Genomic DNA, 18651 nt, shown 5'->3' with positions numbered 1-18651 from the left:
AAATATGTTGCATTTTGCATGTAGGATTTAATTCTACAATTGATAGTAATTAAATTTGTTTTACAAAAATTAAAAATTACAAAAATAGGCATCGTTTGCATTTTTAGCATTTAATGTCCAAATATACAATTTTATGCTTAATTAATACTTAATTGTGCGTTAATTTTTGTTGGGAGTTAATTTGCGCTTTTATAACTTAATTTAGTTCTTAATAATAGTTTAAGTATTTTTATAATTTAGTTTTAGAAAAATAAAAGAAGAAAAGAGAGCGAAAATATAAAGAAAGTCGGAATTGGGCCTCTTCTACGATTTCAAGCCATAGGCCCAAAAAATGGCCCAATCTTCCCTACAACCCAGTCCATTTCGAACTGGGTTGACCCAGTCCATAACCCAACACCCCTATTATTTTATAAACAAAAAAAACAAAAACAAAAAAAAAGAAAGAAGAAAAAACCCTAAAACTACTAAGTCATCCGCCACCCCCCCCCTCATTTTCCTTCTTCTTCCTCAAAACTCCAAAACACCCCATCCATGGCTGCCTCCCCCCACAAACCCCAGCCTGCAACGTCGACCACCCTCCCCCACGAACACCCCCTCACGTCGTCACACTCACACACACATACACAACCAAACGACACAACCACCACGATAGTCCATCGCCCCAGCGTTGTTTCTCCATTGACGAGCTCAAGCTCGACCATGGACTGCCCGCTGCTTCATCGTCCAAACCACACCGTCGCCGCTGCTCCTACTCGCGTCCGAGCTGCTGCTGCGTCCATTTCAAGCTCCGATGACAAGCAGTAGCGATGCTACTGCTTCAATCCAGTCGAGTTCGCGATGGCTTCTTCATTAAGCTGCTGCTGCGTCCATTTCTCTTCATCGTCAACTGTTTCTGCTTCATCTTCGTCATTCAGTTCAAGCGCCGATGTCCAGCAGTAGCGGATGCTACTGCTTCAGTCCAGTCGAGTTCGCGTGGATGAGTTTTGGTCGATGTCGTCGATCACTGTCCGAGTTCGTCGTTGGTTGGTCGTTGTTCGTCGTTTCATTTCCGGTTAGTTGGTTTTTGAATCTCATTTATCGTCCATATTTTTGTTTGGTATTTTTTGGATCCAAAATCGATAAATGATTCAATTCTTGTCTAGTTTGTTCTTCGTTGAAATAATTTTCTAGTTTGTTCATTATTTGGTGAATTTTTCATGTTTATTTCATGTTTGTTTTATTGTTTAGGTAAATGTTGTTAGTTTAATGTTAGTTAGATACAAATTAAAGTTTAACTAATTGTTTCCTCAATTTGTTTTATGTATTTTATGTATTTTCCAAAAATGGTCAATATTGTTAAAATTCAAGTTTAAATTCATAATTGTTTCTTCTTAGGTTTTGTTTTGTTATTTGCCTAAAAGAATTTAGTTGTGATAGAGAAGTATGTTGGTTTAATCATTTGAATCCGTCATGTTGTTTTTGTTCAAAATAAATTTAATTCATGTCCATACTTTGTTTAATTGTTCTTGAATCCGAATTTTGTATAGTTTGATTTCTTGTTTATCATTTATGATTATTTCTTGAATTTGTCTCATAATCTTGTTTAAAGTTTAATATAGGAATTGTTTGTTGTAATGTTGTTAGAGTTGATTTTAAGTTCAATATTATTGAATTTAGAAATCTAAATATACTTGTTTGTTGTTGTTGTTGAATCCGAAAATAGGATTGTTTGTTGCTAAAATATTGTTTAATCAAATTTTAGTTGTTCTTTATTGTTCAATTTGTGTTCATGTGATTTGTTGTTGAAATGTTGAAGAAATCATGTTCATGTGATTTGTTGTTGAAATGTTGAAGAATTCATGTTCATGAAATTTGTTGTTTGAACATTGTTAGAAATTAATCATATTGTCTATATTTTGATTAAGTTTGATTAATTGATGTGTTATAGTTGATGGGTAGTTTGGTAATTTATAGTACTTTCGGGGGTAAAATAGTAATTTGCAATAGGGTCGGAGGGGTAGTTTAGGAATTGTACATTTTGTAATTATTTATTTGAAGCATGGGGGACAAAATGAAATGGGGTGGGTTGTGATATGGTTATTTAATATAAAGGGGGGACAAGACAAAATTTAGTGGGGGAAATCTTGCATTATTTTATGTTAGGCATGGGGGACAAAATATAATGGGGTGGTGTGATATTTTTATTTAATGTAATGGGGATGAGTGGGAAGATAATTGGTTTGGTAGAGAAAATGGGTTGATTTTAATTGATTAAAAGATTTATGGGATGGGATATAAGTAGAAGTCTTGAAATCAGATAGAGAGACAGACAGAAAAAAAAGAGAGATTAGAGAAAAAAAGGAGCTGAACATTTATTCCGAAAAAACATTGAAACTCTCAAGAAAAGAAAAAACCTACAAAGAAAATAAAAAAAAAAAGTTGAAAATTAGAAGAGAAAGTAGTACACACCTGATAAATATTTTGGTATACAGGTGTAGAAATTAAGGGTTGAAGATTAACTAGCCTTTCAAAAATCTGAAAATTTCCCTTAGTTTATGTCCGTTATTTTCGGCATTCCTGGATTTTATTTTGAATTTTTCAAATCTGTCACTGGGATTTTCGTTGACTGGTTATTGCTGGTTATTGTTGCTGTTGCTGTGTTACGTATTACGTTGCTGACTTTCTTCTTCTTATATTGACAATATCAGGTACACAACTGTAATTTTGGCATTTTGTAAGCTGAAATGAAGAATGGAGTGTTAAATTTTTAATTTAGTTTAATTTTTTTTTGTATTGTATTTAGGTTATTCATGTATTATTATTCTGTAAATCACTGTCATTTGGCATAACTAGGCACATTATAGCGACATATTAAATAACGCCTTAACCAGATTATTAGGAAATATATTTAAGCCTGATTACTAATTAAAACTGTTTAATAATAAAAAAATAGAAGACATAACGTAAAAATGGCGTTATTGAATCAGTTTGGCAAAAATTGACTAAGTTCCTTATTCATAAGGTTTTTCGTCAACGATAAGTTAATCGGAATCATGTAGTTAATTTCAGTTAAAACATGAATTAGTTTGCGAATCAAGTATTAGGACATGATGTGAATTAAAACAAAGTTAGTTAAGGTTAAATTGTTTAATTTTTTTAGAAATATGGTTTAGTAATCAAGTTTTTTTTTTCTTTCAATTTTCAGTATTTGTAAATAATTAGTTTCAATAAGCTTAAGTCTTACTAACAATTTGAATTTTAATCCAACTATGGGATAATTAGTTTTTTTTATTTTTTTTTATTTTATTTTTTGACAATTCCATGTTGTATTTATGATTATAATTTTTATTACTTTCTGTTAATATTTGTTTTTCTCTTCTATTTAATATGTTATTTTCAAGAATGTAGATATTGATTTTATATTTATAGACAAACTTAGTAATAATAAAAAGGTAGTCATTAAAGGATATTCTTAAAATAAGGAAGGATTTCGCTAAAAATAAATAGATGTAAATAATACAAAAATTTACAGGATTCTCCAATCTCATTTATTTATTTAATTATTTTAAAAAAAATTACTTAGAATCTGGGATGGATTGTTTAGTGAATTTCACTTCCTTCCCCAAAGATAATGACGCGCTAGACTCTTTAGGCGCGATTTAATTAATTTTACCTTCTTAAACTCGGATGCGCATTTCATGCGACCCAAATCTAAATCCTAAAACATTGAATAAAAATGTGTTCCGGATTGCGGGTGCATTTTATGTGACGTAATCCAAAGACATGTTTTAAACGATGTTCACAATTTTTATTTTTTTTTAAAAAATAATAATAATAAAGTGGTAAAAAGTTAAAATTGGCACATCGGTTCATAATTGTATTAAAATCAGATAAATAAGCCAAATATGACAATTGAGCGACCATGCTAGAATCACGGAACTCGGGAATGCCTAACACCTTCTCCCGGGTTAACAGAATTCCTTATCCGGATTTCTGGTACGCATACTGTAATATGGAGTCATTCTTTTCCTCGATTCGGGATTAAAATTGGTGACTTGGGACACCCTAAATCTCCCAAGTGGCGACTCTGAAATAAATAAATCCCGTTTCGATTGTCCTTTAATTGGAAAAAACTCCTACGCCCTTCGCGGGGTCGGAAAAAGGAGGTGTGACAGCTCTGGCGACTCTGCTGGGGAACGGACCCAGAATCTCTGGTTCAGGGTTCAGAATTCGAGCTTGGAATAATTGTTGTATTTGGCTTCGTTTGATTTTGTTACATGATCTGTGCTTAATGTGCTAATTAACTGCTTTTACCGCTTTGATCTTATGTGAACTGTATATAAGCAGTGCCGAAACCCATCTCCTCTCTAAGTCTTCTAAATCATGAAGAAGGGTGCACTTCGTGTGACTTCTTTTCTGTATAGTGTCTAAATTCCCAATTTAGAACGAGGTTGGATAAGTTGCAAAGCCGGTGAAACTTCTGTATTCCCGGTACGCTGCCTCCCCCTCGGCTCGAGCTGTCCGCTCGGGTAAGCCAGGTCTAGAACAAACACCCAAGTTCTGAACCTAGAATAACTCAGCTTCATGCCGGATCCCTAATAGGAACGCTTATTTGCATCATGTGCATTTTGACTTAGGGGACTCAACACAGGGGTTGAGTCCGTCTAGGGCTAGCAACCTGAAATAAAGACCATCCTGATGCATCTTATTTGTTTTATGTGCATTTATTTGCTCGGTCTTGCATGTTGACCGGCTTCTGAGTCTCGGGAGTGTAAAATAATAATAATAATAATAATAATAATAATAATTTAAAATAAAATAAAATAAAAATAGCAAGTGGAGAGTTAGATGATTAATTTAGAAAAATCAGTGTCCAAGTACTGTCGAAATGCTGCCGAAATTTTGAAAAAAAAAACATATATATTTTTACTTTTAGAATTGTTTGTTTGCCTAGAAAGCAGAAAGTGTGTAGGAATAAGTCTTTTATTTTAATTTGCTTTATTTTCAAAAAAAAAATGAAAAATGAAAATAGTTTTTTTTTGCTATAAAAGAAAAAGGAAAAATTTGTTTGTTTTCAAAAATTAGTTAGTTTATAGCCTGAACTACGCGGGTCTGATTCTCACCGGATATGATATCAGAGGCAAACCTCTTTGGTTTCGGCTCACCGTATTCAAAAAAAAATCCAAAAATATTTAACATTACTCACTTCTTTAGAAAGTTTTTCTTTTAGACCTCAATTTTTTTTAAAAAAAAATAAATAATAATATTTCCTTTTAATCTCAAAATCCCAATTATTTGTTTAAAAGATATTCAAAAGAAAATTCAAAAATATTTTTTTCTGTAGTATTTCTTTCATAAATTCAGAATAATAGTTCAAAAATATTTCCTTTCTCCTTAAAAGTTTTTTCAAAAAAAAAAGAAAATTAAAATCCAAAAAATATTTCTTTAGAATATAGATAGTTTTTAAGTCAAATAAAAGTTTTTCCTTCTTTAATCACTATAATAAATGTGCAGGATGAGCACAAGTCAAAATAAACCATTCTCAGTCTGTAGCGAGGTCCCTTTGCAACTCCACATGTGGTGGAATGATATGGAAAAAGATAGTATAAAGATAGTGGAAAGAGTTTTGGGAGGTTTTGTCGATCTGTTGAATATCAAGCCAAGGACAGATATCATCGAGGCTCTAATACCGTTCTGGGACCCAACCCGCAACGTATTCCGTTTTGCTGACTTTGAACTTTCACCTACACTAGAGGAAGTCGCCGGATATGCGGGGTTGAATGGGAAACTAAGAGGGCAGTATTTACTTTCACCAAGACCAGTATCTCCGCACGCGTTCTTGGATTTGCTAAGCATTAGTCGGAAGGTGCAGAATGATGATTTGTCGAAGGGATGTTGTACTCTCCAATTCTTGTATCAACGGTACGGAATTCCTCAGGGTTTGGAAGAACCAAACCTCGGATTAATTCACACTGGGAACAGAATCAAGTGGGAAACAAGACGTACTTTGGCATTTATCACAGCATTTCTGGGAGTTGTGGTCTGTCCCCGCAAAGATAAAAAAATAGAGATAGGCCTTGTAGGGATGGCCGATATTGCAATCAAAAGAACCGACAGTACTGTGGTTCCTTTGATTTTGTCCGAAATCTACCGAGCTTTAACTATATGCCGAGAAGGAGGCAAGTTCTTTCAGGGATGCAATCTGTTACTCCAGCTGTGGATGCAAGAACACCTCCATCACCGAGTGGGATACATGAACCACAGGTTGACTGAGAGAAACTGCATTAGCGGCTTTGAGAAACGAATGACAGGCGTCATATTTCCCGAAGGCGTCGAAGCATGGCTTGCACAATTGAGGTCAACAACAGCCGACCAAGTTGAATGGGCATTTGGGTGGTTGAATGATACTGAGGTAATATACATGGCGGCCGAGGAATGTCATGTTCTTTTGATGGGACTTCGTAGCATCCAGCCATATGCTCCTCATCGGGTACTGCGCCAACTAGGAAGATTTCAGGTAATTCCCACTGATGAGGATCTAAGCAAGCACGCCATTGAGTTGAGTCCAAGAGTCGTGTTCCCCGAAGGAAAAATTAGAAAGTCGTGGCACGAATGTAGATTCCTTGAACCCAAGACTATGGTTCGAGAGCTGGCTAAGGGTGAGGTAGACCCAAAATACGATGTTTGGTTCGGGAAAAGGTTCCAGATTCGTCAGAGGCCTGCTAAAAGAGCTCACGTCCAACAATTTACGGATGATTCGCAGGAACAGTGGGGCTGGTTAGTGAGAGAGGAAGGCTACCGGGTTGAAATCGGGAAGCTGAAGCGACAAATTGAAAGGATTATGTTTGAAAACAACGTTCAAGTAGCCTCAGAGCAGGGTGAAAAGAACAAATTAGCCAAAGAAAACCAGGCACTGAAAGCCCGAATTCGCCAAGTCGGTAAGAGTGATAGCGACCGACAGAAACGTCGCTCTGATGAAAGGTTGATAGCGGAATTGAGAAATCAAGTCAGCAAAATCCGAGAAGACTTGGAGAGATCCAAGGCTTGTATAACAAGAATGCGGGTCAGGTGGGCCACAGTTACAACATCACGGAGAGAGCACCTATGGCAAGTAAAAAGGGACTACGAAATGAGTGTTGCGACATTGAGAGAGATAAACTCCATTCTCAATAATCGGGTCCTCAAACAAGCCTGGGATGCTAGAACAGATAGAGAACGCTGCTATGAGTCTATAGCCCGGATGGAAGAACAAATAGAGAGGTTCCAAGAGCAGCTCATTGACAATACTCGAATATTGGGACTAAAGAATCAACGGATAGAACCGCTGTGCATAGAGAGGGATAGAATCAGGGGTAGGATCAATGAGATAGGGCGCTATATCACCACGAAGTGCCTAACATGTGAAGAGATGCCTCGTGATATCCTTTTTGCCTCAGTCATGGGTTATGTCCATCAGATCATGGAGGAACTAAAAAGCTTGCAAAGAAGCCTGGCCCCCAAGCCCGCGGAAAGGCCGAATGATGCCTCGCGGGCACCAAAATTCAAAGCTTTAATGTATCCCTAGTTCAATCTTGCACTTGTTTGTTTTTCGAGTCTGTTGTCTACCCATATGTTTTTTTTCAAACATTCTCAAAATATATATATATATATATATATATATATATATATATATATATATATATATATATATGAAGTCTGTATTTTTTTGTGATGGCTTTTAATAGCATTATTTTGAGTAAAAAAATAATAATAAAAAAACTTTGGTCTTATGGCACGAACTACGCTTGGTCTGATTCATGCGGGGTCACGATACGTAGGCAATCTCTATAGGATTCGACCGTAATTATAAAAAAAAAAAAAAAAAAAATATATATTTGTCAGAGCAAAAATAAGCCGGGATGATGCATGCGGTCAGAGCAAAAACATGTTAGAAATGATTAACTGCCTAGGAGCATTGCATCCCCCTAACGTGCAATTACAATATCTGTTAAGACTCTAACACTGACAAGTTTGTTGTTTTTCCAATCAATATCAGTTAGTTGTTAGAGCGTACTGGCACCGTACCATTATCAAACAAGATCAAAAGGTCCTATACCAGAAAGCATGACTGGGTCAGACAACAGCGTTGAGTCAGAAAAAACGGCCAATCAGATGCTGAAGGAAGCCCTGGAGAAAATGGAAAAAATGAGGCTAGAAATGAATGAAATGCAGATAGCCTTCCTAGAAGGGGCAAGAACTACCCGTTACTCCTACCCTCCAACCAGTACACACGCCGGAATACCCCTCTCCCGATCCTTCAACAAGTTTCCCAAGCCATCACTATTATCAGGGAAGAGAGGCTTATGATTCCCAAGCTCCACCACCCACTCAAAACCCTCCTCCACCAAATGTTCCCGTCTTTGTGGCACCTCCCCCAGCCCCATTGCACAGATCATCTAGTGAGCCACTATTTCAGGCTCACGATACACAATATTACCCCCCTGAACTCACATTCAAAGCACCCGAGCCACATACTTATAATCCCCACTTTGAGGTCCCGGCGGAGATTGAAAAGCCGGCTAAGAGCCCAGAGCAGGACGAGGTGATGCGGAAATTTAAAAGCCTGGAGCAATCCTTCAGGAACATACACGGGTTAGGTAACCAGGTCAGCGTGGCTTACAAGGATCTATGCCCTTTCCCTGACGTTCAATTACCAGCAGGGTTCAAGATGCCCAAGTTCGATTTATACGAAGGGCATGGCGATCCTATGGCACATCTACGGGGTTTTTGTAGCAAAATGAGGGGAGCAGGGGGCAAAGATGAGCTATTGATAGCTTACTTTGGCCAGAGTTTGAGCGGGTCGGCATTAGAGTGGTATACAAGACAAGATCCGAGCAGGTGGTACACCTGGGATGACTTGGCACAGGCTTTCGCAGGACATTTCCAATACAACCTTGAGATAGTCCCAGACCGTCTCACATTGCTAAAGCTCGAGAAGAAACCCGGAGAGAGCTTCCGGGAATTTGGGTTCCGATGGAGAGAACAGACAGCCAGAGTTGATCCCCCAATGAGAGAAGGAGAAATGGTGGATTACTTCTTACAAACTCTCGAGCCAACTTACTTTAGTCACTTGGTGATGTCAGTTGGCAAATTATTTAGTGAAGTGGTGAAAATGGGAGGTATGATAGAAGAGGGACTTAAGTCCAATAAGATCCTGAGTTATTCGGCAATTAAGGCAACAACTCAGGCCATTCAGAGCGGCACGGGAGGTGCGCTCGGGAAGAAAAGGAGAGAGGAGGTCACGACATTAGAGGCCGACAATTGGTCCAGATCTAGAGGTCCTTCCTCTCATTACCAACCCAGACCCCATCGTCTAAACTACCCACACATTCCAAATTACCCTCCACAACCCTACTACCAACCACAAGAACAACATTTCACCGTCCATCAAGCCCAGACATACACCCAACCTCCGGTTCGCCCACAATGGCGCGCGCCGGTTCCCCACAATACATACCCACCTCCACATAACACATACCCACCACCACAAAACACCTATCCACCACCAAGAGCCTACAGGAACCCTCCAGGGATGGGTTTCAGGGGAAATCCGGCCTCCAGAAATGAAAGATTGCAGATGCAAAGAACTTTTACTGAGTTGGGGGAAACTTATATTGCCTTGTTCCACAAATTGAGGTAGTTGGGTTTATTAAATCCTGTTGAGCCTAGATTACCAAATCCCTTACCCCAAAATATGGATCACTCGGTAAGATATGAATATTGTTCGGGAGTTCCCGGACATGATACCGAGAAATGTTGGAGGCTGAAACATGCAATACAAGATCTTATTGATACCAACAAGATCGAGGTACAGGCACCGGAGGCACCCAACATTAACCAGAACCCATTGCCAAAGCACCCTGAAGCTCACATGATCGAGCTTGTGCACAAAGGAGGGGAGCCGAAGAAACCCTCACAGACAGTGATGATGATCCGTGCCACTCCGAAAGAAAAATCGATCGATGAGGAAGCAGGGGTACAGTTGAAGGGGGAAGATGTCAAGCCAGTGGTGATATTGGGGAAGAATCCATATGCCGCTACAAGGAAACTAGAACCAGCCAAGTTGGTAATAACGGGAGCATCATCTGCACCCGTGGTTGTTGTGAAGGGGGTCTGCAGGTAACCGGTCATCATAAAACCAGTAGTCCAAACACCAGTGATTGATAGCAAGGCCGTGCCTTGGAAGTACGAGAAGGCAGTGGTGATGTACAAGGGACAACAAGTGGAGGAGAATAGTTGTGAGGCGCAGGGACTGACTCGATCAGGACGGTGTTTTGCTCCGGTGGAGTTGAGAAGACCCAATCCAGCTGCAACAAAGAAACCTGTGTCAGAAGAAGAAGCTGAGGATTTCTTAAAGAAGATGAAAGTGCAGGATTACTCCGTGGTCGAACAGTTGAAGAAAACACCGGCCCAGATCTCACTGCTATCATTACTAATCCATTCGGATGAACATCGTCGGGCCCTGATGAAGATACTGAATGAAGCTCATGTGCCCAACGAGATTTCTGTAAATCACCTGGAAACGATTGCCAACAAAATTTTCGAGGTGAACAAGGTAACATTTTCAGATGATGATCTGCCAGTGGAGGGCACGGAGCATAATAAAGCTCTCTACCTAACTGTCAAATGTGAAGATTCGGCAGTTACTCGGGCATTGGTGGATAACGGCTCAAGTGCCAATATTTGTCCATTATCCACCCTGAACCAGTTAAAGATCGACCACGGAAGAATCCACAAGAATAGTATTTGCGTCCGAGGATTTGACGGAAATGGAACAACCACCATGGGGGATATTGTACTTGAGTTGACCATCGGTCCAGTCCAGTTTACCATGGAATTCCAGGTATTCGATGCTACGGTATCTTATAACCTTCTATTGGGACGACCGTGGATCCATGCAGCCAAAGCAGTGCCATCCACCTTGCATCAGATGGTCAAGTTCGAGTGGGATAGACAAGAGGTCGTGTTGCACGGCGAGGACACTGCGTGCACCGTAGGAGGCGCCATTGTACCCTTCATAGAGACCAATGATGACAAAGGTCCCTGGGTCTACCAGATTTTTGATGCAGTGTCGGCAAGCAAGATCCCCGAGGGTGAAATCATTCAGCATCCTAGGATAGCTTCCGCAACGGTTATGATGGTTTCAGAAATGCTGGGTAATGGGTTTATGCCAGGAAAAGGCTTGGGAGCTGAACTTCAGGGAATTGTTCAACTTGTTTCCTTGCCCAAGAATTTGGAGACCTTTGGGTTGGGGTTCAAACCGACTGCGGCAGATGTAAAGCGAGCGCGGAAAATGAAGAAGAAAGTTTGGTTTCTTCCCAAACCTGTGCCATGTCTCTCAAGATCTTTTGTTAGAGCAAGCGCCAAGGGGTCACCGGTCCCGAAAGTTCTCGGGCCATTGATTGGGATTGACGGGGATTTGAATCAGAGCTTCGAAAGATTGTTCACTGATGTCAATATGGTAGAAGTCGGAGAGGGTTCCAGTGGAACAGACATACAGTTTAAGGGGCCTAAGGCCAAAACCAACAATTGGACGGTTACTCCTCTTCCTACTCGGGGAGAGTCCTGGTAGTAGGCTTTGATTTTTGCTTTCTTGTTTTTCGGATTATTCAGTGTGTAATCCAAATCTTATTTTGTCTTGTAAAAGTGTGAACCCTATTACCCCGCATTTTAATAAAATTCTTTTTCTTGTCTCATTTTAATTTTGTTTTATTCTTTTCTCTTTCTGAACAGTTCTCTTTTTACTGGTTCTAATGACATGGCATGCACGACGGATCTTTGACCTAGTCTAATAAATCAATCTGACTCTGATTTAATGATACAAGAGATCGATTATGACGATGAGTCTGAATATGATGAGGATAAAGCCTTCGAAGAAATAAACCGAGAACTATGCCAATTTGAAGAGAAACCCAAGCCTAATCTGAATGACACCGAGGCTGTAAATCTAGGGGATGCGGATAATGTCCGAGAAACCAAAATCAGCATCCACATTGAGCCTGGCATCAGGGAAGAATTAATCAAAGCACTCATTGAGTTTAAAGATGTTTTTGCATGGTCGTATGACGACATGCCGGGTTTAAGCACCAAGCTAGTGGTTCATAAATTGCCCATTGACCCGGCATGCCTTCCCGTCAAGCAGAAACTGAGGAAGTTCAAGACAGATATTAGTGTGAAGATTAAAGAAGAAGTAACCAAGCAGCTGCAAGCAAAGGTTATTCGGGTCTCTCGATATCCTGATTGGCTGGCTAATGTGGTGCCAGTACCAAAGAAAGATGGGAAGATCAGGGTATGCGTCGACTACCGTAATCTGAACAGGGCAAGCCCAAAGGATAACTTTCCATTGCCCAATATCCATATCTTGATCGACAATTGCGCCAGGCGAGAAATCGGCTCCTTTGTCGATTGCTACGCTGGGTATCATCAGATTTTGATGGATGAAGAAGATGCGGAGAAAACAGCTTTCATTACGCCATGGGGGACTTATTGTTATCGGGTAATGCCATTCGGTTTGAAGAACGCTGGGGCAACGTACATGAGAGCAATGACTACTGTGTTCCATGATATGATACACAAAGAGATCGAAGTGTACGTAGATGATGTGATCATCAAATCCAAGCGTCAGGAAGACCACGTAGCAGACCTTAGGAAGTTTTTCCAAAGACTTCGAAGGTACGACATTAAGCTCAACCCAGCCAAATGTGCATTTGGTGTTCCATCTGGAAAGCTGTTAGGATTTATCGTCAGTCGGCGAGGCATTGAGTTGGATCCATCAAAGATCAAATCCATCCAGGAATTGCCGCCACCGAGGAACAAAACAGAAGTAATGAGTCTGTTGGGAAGGTTGAACTATATCAGCAGATTCATCGCTCAGCTCACAACAACTTGTGAACCCATCTTTCGATTGCTGAGGAAAGATGCCGCGATAGAATGGACGGCAGAATGTCAGGAGGCATTTGACCAAATCAAAGGTTATTTATCCAATCCACCTGTATTGGTTCCACCTGAGTCGGGGAGGCCATTAATCCTTTATCTAACGGTCCTGGATCATTCGTTTGGTTGCGTGTTGGGTCAACACGACATCACAGGAAGAAAAGAGCAAGCCATCTATTATCTCAGCAAGAAGTTTACAGTCTATGAGAATAAGTACACTCAACTTGAGAAGACATGTTGTGCTCTAACTTGGGTAGCACAGAAGTTTAAGCATTATCTGTCATCACATACTACTTACCTTATTTCACGTCTGGATCAATTAAAGTATATTTTCCAGAAGCCTATGCCCACAGGAAGATTGGCAAAATGGCAGATATTACTCACAGAGTTCGACATTGTCTATGTGACGAGGACGGCCATGAAAGCCCAAGCATTGGCCGATCACTTGGCTGAGAATCCTATTGATGAAGAATACGAGCCTTTGAGGACGTATTTTCCAGATGAAGAAGTGATACATATAGAGGAGTTAGAACTGAATGAGGAACCAGGGTGGAAGCTTTTCTTTGACGGGGCTGCTAATGCAAAAGGAGTTGGAGTAGGAGCAGTACTTATTTCAGAAACAGGACATCACTATCCTGTTACAGCTCAGCTACGTTTCTATTGTACCAACAACATGGCTGAATATGAGGCATGCATTTTGGGCCTACGATTGGCTGCAGACATGGATGTTCAGGACGTCTTGGTCTTGGGAGACTCGGACCTCCTAGTACATCAGATCCAGGGTGAATGGGAAACACGGGATTTGAAGCTTATACCATATCGACAATGTTTGCACGATCTGAGCAAGCGATTTCGATCAGTGGAGTTCAGACACATCCCGAGAGTTCACAATGAGGTTGCCGATGCTTTGGCCACTTTAGCATCGATGTTGCACCATCCAGACAAAATCCATGTTGACCCGTTGTATATTCAGGTTCGTGATCAGCATGCCTACTGCAACATAATAGAAGAAGAAATGGATGGCGAGCCATGGTTTTATGATATCAAGGAATACCTCAGGATGGGGATATACCCAGAGCAGGCAACCGGAGATCAAAAGAGAGCCATTCGACGACTGGCAAATGGATTTTTCCTCAGTGGAGGAATGTTGTACAAAAGAACCCCAGATCTGGGATTGCTGAGATGTATTGATGCAGGTCAAGCCACGATAGTGATGACAGAGGTACATACTGGAGTCTGTGGGCCCCATATGAGCGGATATGTGTTGGCAAAGAAGATTCTGCGAGCGGGATATTATTGGCTCACTATGGAGCATGATTGTATCAGTTTCGTACGAAAATGCCATCAGTGTCAGATACATGGAGATCTGATTCATTCTCCACCAACGGAATTGCACACAATGTCCGCACCATGGCCATTTGTGGCATGGGGCATGGATGTCATTGGGCCTATCGAGCCGGTAGCTTCAAACGGTCACAGGTTCATTCTGGTAGCCATCGATTATTTCACTAAGTGGGTTGAAGCCAAAACTTTCAAGTCTGTAACCAAGAAGGCAGTGGTGGATTTTGTCCATTCCCATATCATTTGTAGATTTGGGATCCCAAAAATAATAATCACAGACAATGGTGATAATCTTAATAGGAACTTGATGAGAGAAGTATGTGAACAGTTTAAGATTACACACCGTAATTCCACCCCGTATCGGCCCAAGGCGAATGGAGCAGTTGAGGCAGCCAACAAAAATATAAAGAAGATATTGAGGAAAATGATTGAAGGATCCAGATAATGGCATGAAAAGCTACCATTTGCGTTGTTAGGATACCGCACTACTGTTCGTACTTCAATAGGTGCGACTCCTTATTTGTTGGTATACGGAACTGAAGCAGTAATACCAGCAGAAGTTGAAATTCCTTCCCTTCGAATTATCGCTGAGGCCGGGATTGACGATGATGAATGGGTCAAAGCCCGACTAGAGCAGCTGAGTTTAATGGATGAAAAAAGATTGGCAGCAGTATGTCATGGACAGTTACATCAGAAGAGAATGGCAAGAGCATATAATAAGAAGGTGCGCCCCAGGAAATTTGAAGCAGGGAAACAAGTATTGAAACAGATCCTCCCACATCAGATTGAGGCAAAAGGCAAGTTCGCCCCGAATTGGCAAGGGCCGTATATTGTGACCAGAGTATTATCCAATGGCGCTTTACGTCTGACAGATGTTGAAGGAAGATGCGTCGACATGGCTATCAATTCTGATGCAGTCAAAAGATATTATGTGTAATTTCTTTTGTTGTTTATTTGTTTGTTTTTACTTAGTGCTTATCGGATAATGAAATAACGGAGGCAATTCTTTCTTCTATCCAAACACTTTTAACCTTTGTTTTACCCCTTTGAGCCATACTTATCTTTTTATACCCCTCTCTTGGAATCATTAATGAAAAATATGAAAAAATATATGAAAAAAAAACTTTTTGAAGGTCGCAAGAAAACAAAGGAGTCAGTGAACTACGTTCGACCTGATTCCTCAAAGAGGATACGTAGGCGCCTCACGGCTCGGTCATAAGGTAACAAAAAAAAGGAAAAAAAATCAAAAGAAAAATCCCCAAGCAAGAAAACTGGGGCAGAAATTATGTTTCTAAATTTTGAAAAAAAAAAGTTTGATTCCAAGAGTTGTAATACTTTACCCATCAAAGTTATTTTGAATTTTATATCATTTTCTTCTAAAACCTATATTGATGTCCAAAAAAAAAAATACCTCCCGATCAGTATCCGAGAGGTGTTAAGACAGGCAAATGAAAACCAAGAATAAAACGCCGATCCTCGACTGAATGAGGATCATGAGTTGAAAGAATTGATAGCCATAAGAATTCTCAGCAGAGAAAAATTTTATCGGCAACACTCCAATTCCAAACTGAGAAAATAAGATAAGAGAGTCTTATCGGCGAAAACCTTCACAGGCGCCATAAGGCGACGTAAGCTGAGAAATACAAAATGAGAGAGTCTTATCGGTGAAAACCTTCACAGGCACCATAAGGCGATGGGAGTTGTGAGAAATGAGAGAGCCTTGTTAGTGAAAACCCCGCGAAGGGCACTATAAGGCGACAAGATAGATTGACGGAAAAGATCCGCATTTTGCGAAGAATTGGGCACCTATTTATCCCCAGCAAGTGAAGACATCAGAAAGTTTGATCGACACAAATAGACTGGGTTGATTAATCCGGAATGCACAACATGATCGTTGGAATCAGTTATATCACTCAGATAAGTTCATTTTTTCCCATCATTTGTCCAGAAAGATTTTCTCATTTTTCTATCTTTTCATTTCTTTGTTTAAAAGAATTTTTCTAGAAATTTATGTTTTAAGGAAGGTCTTTCCGAGCTTACTACCAGTTGCCAAAATGGTACAACATAAAATGTGAAAAGGGCAATCCAGAGACAAGGCAATAAGACAAAAGACGTTGGTTGCCAGGCCGAATAATACTGTCCTAAAATGGCAAGGAAAGTACGGGGAAGAGCCGAAAAAAAAACATGTTGAGGAAATTGTGGGCCAAGTTCCAAGACGATCCCCAGAGGACTCCGACCGAATATCGACCAAGCTCCGAGGTGGTCGGACAACACAGAATGGGAAGGGAGGAAAGGAAAATCCATCTTCGGCAAAATAACCTCCAGAAATTTTTGAGATACAAAATGGTGAAGGGATAAATGGAAAAACCATCCCCAGCAGAATGTTATCCCCAGCAAATAACATCATCCCCAACAAGTTTTGAGAACGCCGAACAGGAATAAGGGAAAGGGAACAATCATCCCCATCAGGAGTGACATGACCACTCGCCATATTTCAAAAAAAAAAAAACTAACTAAATTTTCTTTGATTTGAACAGGAAAATAAAGTGTTGATGATGGCCTAAAGATACGCCATAAGAAAGATCGCCAGAATTGGGGCAGAAAATTTTCTGCCACAAGTGGAAATTTTCTCGGAGAATCGAGGAAACAAATTCAAATTATTCTTTACCAATTAGGCGCCCACCAGTATAATGCGGGAATACATTTTATGTTTTCATTTCATGTTCTAGGTCGCCCACCAGTATAATGCAGGTATGCATTTATGTTTTCATTTCATGTTCTAGGTCGCCCACCAGTATAATGCGGGTATGCATTTATGTTTCCATTTCATGTTCTAGGTCGCCCACCAGTATAATGCGGGTATGCATTTCTCTTTTCATTTCATGTTCTAGGTCGCCCACCAGTATAATGCGGGTATGCATTTATGTTTTCATTTCATATTCTAGGTCACCCACCAGTATAATGCGGGTATGCATTTATGTTTTCATTTCATGTTCTAGGTCGCCCACCAGTATAATGCGGGTATGCATTTCTCTTTTCATTTCATGTTCTAGGTCGCCCACCAGTATAATGCGGGTATGCATTTATGTTTTCATTTCATGTTCTAGGTCGCCCACCAGTATAATGCGGGTATGCATTTCTCTTTTCATTTCATGTTCTAGGTCGCCCACCAGTATAATGCGGGTATGCATTTATGTTTTCATTTCATGTTCTAGGTCGCCCACCAGTATAATGCGGGTATGCATTTCTCTTTTCATTTCATGTTCTAGGTCGCCCACCAGTATAATGCGGGTATGCATTTATGTTTTCATTTCATGTTCTAGGTCGCCCACCAGTATAATGCGGGTATGCATTTCTCTTTTCATTTCATGTTCTAGGTCGCCCACCAGTATAACGCGGGTATGCATTTATGTTTTCATTTCATGTTCTAGGTCGCCCACCAGTATAATGCGGGTATGCATTTATGTTTTCATTTCATGATTCTAGGTCGCCCACCAGTATAATGCGGGTATGCATTTATGTTTTCATTTCATGTTCTAGGTCGCCCACCAGTATAATGCGGGTATGAATTTCTCTTTTTATTTCATGTTCTAGGTCGCCCACCAGTATAATGCGGGTATGCATTTATGTTTTCATTTCATGTTCTAGGTCGCCCACCAGTATAATGCGGGTATGCATTTATGTTTTCATTTCATGTTCTAGGTCGCCCACCAGTATAATGCGGGAATACATTTCTGTCTTTTCATTTCTGTTCTAGGTCGCCCACCAGTATAATGCGGGCATACATTTCAGTTTTTCATTTCCAGGTCGCCCACCAGTATAATGCGGGTATACATTTTCATTTCATGTCCAGGCGCCCACCTGTATAACGAGAGGAATACTTTTCAGTCTTATACTGCAGATTTTGAAATCAGTAACCCCACCGGAAGGCATAAGGTTACAACAAGAATCCCCAGCAAGAAACAATAAAAATCCCAATACCGGAAGGCAGAAGGTGGCAACAAGAAGTCCCAGCGCAAATTCAAGCGCATGAGTCAAAAGAAAGAAAAGACGCGTCTTGAAAAATGGTGTGTGAACATTAAATCATGCCCAACCTACTGAATCTGATGAAGATAATCGTGTCCCCAGAGGAACCGCCAAAAAGCTTAATGAAGAAAGCCATGTCCCCAGCGGACCGAACAAAAAAAAAAAAAAAAAAAAAAAAAAAAAACCAAGGGCCAGAAGTCTTGGTAAAAAGGCACCAGAGGAAACACAAACCGACAAAAAGCAAGGCAACCGGAGCAAGGGGGAAAACAGATAAGATTCTGTAATTTCTAGCTTAGTCTAGCTTCTTATTTTTTTAAGCATGGTGTAATAAGG

This window comes from Nicotiana tabacum, chromosome 6 (assembly GCF_000715075.1).
Source record: "Nicotiana tabacum cultivar K326 chromosome 6, ASM71507v2, whole genome shotgun sequence".
NCBI classification, from domain to species: domain Eukaryota; kingdom Viridiplantae; phylum Streptophyta; class Magnoliopsida; order Solanales; family Solanaceae; genus Nicotiana; species Nicotiana tabacum.
The sequence above is the reverse complement of the archived record's forward strand: the minus strand, read 5'-3'. Positions refer to the sequence as shown.